The sequence below is a fragment of the Oreochromis niloticus genome, linkage group LG3, assembly GCF_001858045.2.
Source record: "Oreochromis niloticus isolate F11D_XX linkage group LG3, O_niloticus_UMD_NMBU, whole genome shotgun sequence".
Lineage (NCBI taxonomy): Eukaryota > Metazoa > Chordata > Actinopteri > Cichliformes > Cichlidae > Oreochromis > Oreochromis niloticus.
The window spans coordinates 62,055,239-62,061,665 of NC_031967.2; the positions used below are offsets into that span (position 1 = coordinate 62,055,239).

General features: G+C 40.1%; 1 long non-coding RNA gene across 1 annotated transcript; it reads left to right on the plus strand.

The window, feature by feature from the left end:
* The first annotated feature begins 361 nt into the window (after positions 1–361).
* Positions 362–718, plus strand: LOC112846336 (uncharacterized). The gene is made up of 2 exons (XR_003219257.1): positions 362–422; positions 558–718. It is a non-coding gene; the product is annotated as an uncharacterized LOC112846336 (long non-coding RNA).
* The last annotated feature ends 5,709 nt before the right edge of the window (positions 719–6,427 follow it).

Genomic DNA, 6,427 nt, shown 5'->3' on the forward strand with positions numbered 1-6,427 from the left:
AAAGTCGGACCAAGAAACAGGACCGTGCTTTCAAGCCCCCCATTATCGAGCGGCCTATTCAAAAACTGGTGGTTCTTGTTGAAAGAGAATAATAACAACCACGTTATTATCTGAGAGGAACTGACATGCTGACATAAACAATGTAACAGTCCAGGTGGCACCTGCTCTATGATGTTTGTACACCTGCATATTGGTTGAAGTGGTTTCATTTTGTTGTTGTTGTTCAAATCATGTATGATTAGCTAGTTTCTAAATCATAGCATGATTGGTGGGAGTGTAATGAACCGCTGATCTGTACCATAAGTCATCCTTGCGGGGGTTGTCGGAACTGTATGCGCAGTCGCACTAAGGACAGATGTGCATGCCCCGTAACGTGTATGAGCGGTCTGTCGTGCGGCAGGAATAAGTTGTACAAAGTCCATGTAAGTTACGATAATACTTTGATAAGTATGATGTGTGTGTTTAATGTAAGGTATGTTGCTGCGTTTGTATTGTGAGCTATCTGAAAACCTTTTTGTTTGTACTTACGTTACTTACATCCATGTGCTATTTTTTAGCTTAGACATGTGTGTCATGCAAGCTAGCAGCATCCCATGAGAAACGGGCCGAAGTGTTTAAGTGTTCACCGGAGTTTGCACCCTTGGCAAGCGGACTGAGGTATGTGATGAGAGGTGATCTGTTGTTATATTTTATTTAACCGAACTGTGTAACCCCTTGATGCTGTTAGAAGCAACCCTTTTTTGTTTTATTTAATCTGTGACTGTATATCTCAGAATTACTTGTTTGAACTTACCTGAATTAACTTGAGCTCATTGTTGTTATTGCTCATTGTTATACTTCAAAAGGACTGTACGGGTATCAATTTTTTCTTATTTTATAGTTTCACGGTGCTCAATGTCCAGAGAATGAGGCGTGTGTGGTGAGGAAATAAATGGCTGCACCCGTTAGAGACTCTTCTGTCATTCTTGATGCCAAGGGCTGCTACACACGGAGAAACACGGAATAACCTTAAATACACGGCAGATACACAGAGAAACACAGACGACGCGACGAGGAGCACAGGCAGGCACAAACTATAAATACACACACCAGGTAATCAGAAAATGGCACACAGGAGGGAACACAGCTGGAACTAATGGGCATAACGAGACACAGACCTACAAAGTAAAACAGGGAACACACAGACTGTTTTACAACACAAAACTCGGGGACCCGAACAGAGCACAGAGGGAGACACAGGTAGGAAAAATAAACACGACAACCAACCCAAAGAAGTAATACAAAATCAGAATAAACTAGAAAATAATAATCATAGACTCAAAGCGCTGGGTCACCGACCCAGGACCATGACAGGTTTCTTTCTTTCTTTTTTCTTTCTTTAACTGCTTCGATCACCTGCTTCCACACTCATCCACAAACAAGATCCTTTATTTCGACACATACGCACAGCACGATCACGCACAGTCATGCGCTCAACGGCAGCACGTTTACAGGTGTACACACGGGTGCTCACACACACAAACTACACCCTTTTTGCCTCCTACCTCAAAGCACACTGTGCGCTGTCGATCTTACGTGCTGCACAATAATGTTTAATATTTAGTATTTACTGTCATATGCCCATATATCATTGTGATGTTGTTTATTCTATTACTCTCGTTTTCTTCTGCTTGTTTTCTCTTTTCTTTCTCAACAGGTGATCCAGGTGATCGATATATGTATTTTTTGTCTGCTTATTCTGTTGGTTTTTGTTTTTTTGCCCCTTTTCCCCGTCCCTCTTCTCAGCTGTTTTTCTTTCTCCCCTTTCTTTCCCCCAGTCTGTCCCGTATTCAGCAAGTGAAAATAAAATAAAGAATAAAAGGTAAAAAAAAAAAAAAGGAAGCAGCTTCACCTCTGATCACACACACACTCAACTCGACTCACTCACCTGGAGGAACAATCAGTTTGATGATTCTAATGGACTTTAATGAGCGTGTTTCTTCCATGAGGACATGACACACGTATGTTGCAGCATCATTAATCGTCACATTCTTCAGAATCAAAGACACGTCTCCATCCTTCATTTGTCTGTCTCGCAGATCCACCCGGTTCTTAAAAGATGGATGCTGGTTGTCTGGAACAAAGTGACCATCCCGGTACAAAAAGACATTTTTTGTCTTTAGGTCAGCTCTGCTCCACATTACACTTTTGTTGTTTTTTGGAGCTCGACATGGCAGAGTGATGTTCTGTCCAGACCTAACTGGAATACTTGTTATTACTGAAAGAAGAAACAACACAGAGGAGAGAATTAAATGGGATAATGAAATTTCAGATCTACCTGGAAAGTTGTTCATTTTTCATGAGAAAGCTGTTCCGGCTCAGTTCCAGGTTGAGAGACGTGTTCACACTCAGCCGCTGTTGTTGAACCAGACATTTTGTTTAAGCAAACTTTCTGTGAGTCTGCATTTGTGCTTCAGTTGCTTAAGAGACTTTATATCGTCGCTGCAAAAAATAGATACATTCATTGATATTTGGAAATACATGAAATATAAAAAATAAACTGCAAATTAATATGTTTGCTGTAAAGTAACATAAAAAAGTGAAGCTGTGAACATACGCACAGGTTCAGGTTCTTGTTGTTGTTTGTTTTGTTTTGTTTTTTACCAAAAACAACATAAAAATGTATAACACCCTGGAGCATTATTACATAGTTATAACTGGAAACAGCTGTAATTACACTCGATCCGAGTCATGATCTCATGATTAATGAGAAAATAAAAACTAAGCAGTGAAGCTAAAATTCTTAGTTTCTCCTCTGAAAGAAGAAAATGAAAGTAACTTAATTTAACTCAGACTGTACTGAAACATCACGATCATTATGATCTATCAGTTCTTTGGACATAAGTCAGCTGGAAAAAATACACCTGTTCATGACTTTGTGTCACTAAGCTGATACTTCGACTCTTTCAAAAATACTGTAATTTTTTTTTTTGTATGTTTCACTACAGTGAGTATTTTTTTTAAAGTATTTCCTGAGTCCGACACATTTAGTAGATGATGCCCTATATTTTCCTCCTCCTTTAAAATAACAGTCATTAAGTTTCTCAGGAGTCCTCATGGATCCTCTGACCTCGTGATATTTTTCACTGAGGTCATAAAATAGAGGTTAGAAAAAGGAGTTTTGTGGCGTTTTGGACTATTCAACCCAGTATCATGCCAAAATGTGAAATGGACACACGTGCAAAAGTTTAATGTTGCGTCAGCAAGTTGTTTCACCAGCAGAGGGAGATGATACACTGAGCCGAGAAGTCGGTGGTGGACAGAAAACATACAAAGTACATTTTTAAGGTTCTTATTCCTCACAAACAATTAAGCCAGCCAGCTTATATGTGTGTTAATGTTAATGTGTTTATAATCTCTGTTTAAATGCTTTCTTGTGGTTTCTTTAATCTTGGCTTGAAATAAAATGTCTCCCTTCGCTGTTATTGCAACTACTGAGTGTATCTATTTTCCACATTTTGGAGAGGCAAAGTGTGAAATGGACACTGTGGGCCGGCATGTTTATTACAGGTTTTGTCGTTTATCAGGTTGTAGTGTTGATGAAGATGCTTCAGTTTTGTGCTGAGAGGAAACACAGAATCACAGCAGCTCAGCAGATATCTAAGAAATAAAAGAAGTAAAGGAACCGCCTGCAGTTTTAGTTCAGAGGACAATCAAAGACAACCGACCCACTCGCAATGAGACAAATCATCTAGCAAATAAATAAGCAAGGGAGACCAAACATTGAGGAACAAATCCTTATTTCCTCCCAAAATAGCAGCAAATTGTTCATGAGGAATAACTCTAAACAATTCCCTGAACCACAAAGTAACAGTAGCAGGTTTATCCTTGGCCCAGTTAGTAAGAATACATTTCTGAGCCAGCAATAACAGTGTACCACAGAGGTTAGGTTGTAAATACATTAGTGTTGTGTCTTTGGAAGGCAAACTAAAAATAAAATATGTCCAGGGGTTTTTTGGATCCAGTCCTTGAAAAGGTCGCCAATCACCCATAACCTGTTGTTGTGTCACAGATCAACCAGACTGCAAGACATACCCAGAACAGACTCTCTGTTTCTCAATGAAGGAGTCAAAAATGAAGTGCATTCTTCTCTATCCAACCTCTTATGCATCTCCCTCAAACCCTCATTGTATTATAAATAATTCAGTTATTCTTAATCTGTTTATCATTTCTGTTTTGTTACAAAGAACTAAACTCCGAAGTGAAGAAGGTGAAACAGACCAGGAGTCTTGGTTGTTCTGCTTGGAATAAGAATGTAACCACGTAACCTAACCAAACACTTTTACAAGAAACTTTCTGCACCATTACAAGTGCAGCTTTATAAATGTTTAATCACCATGTGGTAACATCTCTGGAGTAGGTGTCACTCATAGGGATCATTTCCTGTGGAAGAAAAGTCCTTTGATCATGAATCACCCGTTTGTGATTGATCACGCGTTGCCAGCACAACCCCTTTCATACACACTCAACTCTACTCACTCACCTGGAGGATCAACTCTCACCCGTATGTTCCAGCATCATTAATCGTCACATCCTTCAGAATCAAAGACACGTCTCCATCCTTCATCTGTCTGTCCCGCAGAGCCACCCGGTTCTTAAAAGATGGATGCTGGTTGCCTGGAACAAAGTGACCATCCTGGTACAAAAAGACATTTGCTGTCTTCAGGTCAGCTCTGCTCCATTTTACACGTTGATTGTTTTTTGGAGCTCGACATGGCAGAATGGCGTTCTGTCCAGACTTAACTGGAATGGTTTTTATTACTGAAAGAGGAAACAACACAGAGCAGAGGGGTGTTTGTTGTTTATTTACTTTGATAGGTGAGCTTTCAGGGCCTTATGGTGGCATGATTGTTATCACTGTTGCCAACCACTGATGGAAAGGAGGTTCTTGGTTCAAATCCACCAACTGCATGGAGCCTTTCTCAGGGTACTCTGGCGTCCTACAAAAATATGCACTTAGTGGGGTTAGGTTAACTGGTGATTCTAAGGTGGTGTGAGTAGTTGTGTGTCTCTCTGTGTTAGGCCTGTAACATACTGGCAACCTGCCCCTCACCCAGTGTTATCTCTGATAGGCTCCAGCTCCCCTTAACTTTGGCTTAGATAAGCAGAAAGAGATGGACAGAATACCTTTTGGTCATTTTCTGTTAATTAATGTTAACCTCCTAACATCCACCAGGTCACCAGTGACCGACTCAGGGTGAATTTTAACCTCATGCTAAACAGTGTCACATTTTCTTGTCTTTTATTTCCAGCATGAGGGATGATGGGAAGATTTGCCGCACTAAAATCACTGAATGAAGCAACAACTGTGTGCAGATTTACAGAACACTCAGTGTTAACCTTCAAGTTACCAGGATAATTCAAAATGCTGCTTTGATACAACAACAAACAAACATCAACAACCAGGAAGCAGCTTCAACAACCAGGAAGCAGCTTCACCTCTGATATCACACACACACTCAACTCTACTCACTCACCTGGAGGAACACTCAGATTGATGTATTTCCATAAATTCCTTTCTGCTATTTTAACACGGCACTTGTATGTTCCACTATCAGCAGTTGTCACATCCTTCAGAATCAAAGACGCGTCTCCATCCTTCATTTGTCTGTCCCGCAGAGCCACCCGGTTCTTAAAAGATGGATGCTGTTTTTGTGGAACAAATTGTCCATCCTGGTACAAAAAGACAATTTCATCTCCCAGGTCAGCTCTGCTCCACTCTACAGCTGTGATCTTATTTGTAAGTCGACATGGCAGAGTGACGTCCTGTCCAGACTCAGCTGTGATGTTCTTCTGGCCTGAAAGAGGAAACAACACAGAGCAGAGAGGTTAAAGGTCAAGGTACAATTATGATCACAATTATTTACTATAAGTATGATAAATAAAAAACTATAAGTTTTTTGTCATTTTGAACTAATTAATTCTAACATCTTAACATCCTCCAGAGGTCTGTACTGTGAGGCAGCATTTGAGTTTATTCAGGTGAATTCAGGGTTAATAGGGTTTTCTTAACTAGGAAGGTGGTTCACTCCTTATGGCATCACCATGGTAACTTGGTATGGTAACATAGTAATAGAATAGAATAGAATACAATGCCTTTATTGTCACTATACAGTTGTACAATGAGATACAGAGCATCTCCTACTCAGTGCAAACATGCTGGGGCGGGGGGGGGGGGGGGGGGGGGGCAGTTCTGCAGCGCTATATACATATGGACAGTATTAAGAGAGGGAAAAAGATATATATATATATAAAATGTACAAATATACAAGCCGGTTTTTAAAAGAAGTAATATGTAATAAATAGTGTGTATATACAGTTGGGTTATTGCACATAGAATTGGTATTACACAGTGGTGGTCCATAGAGGAAGTGGGAAGAAAAGGGGG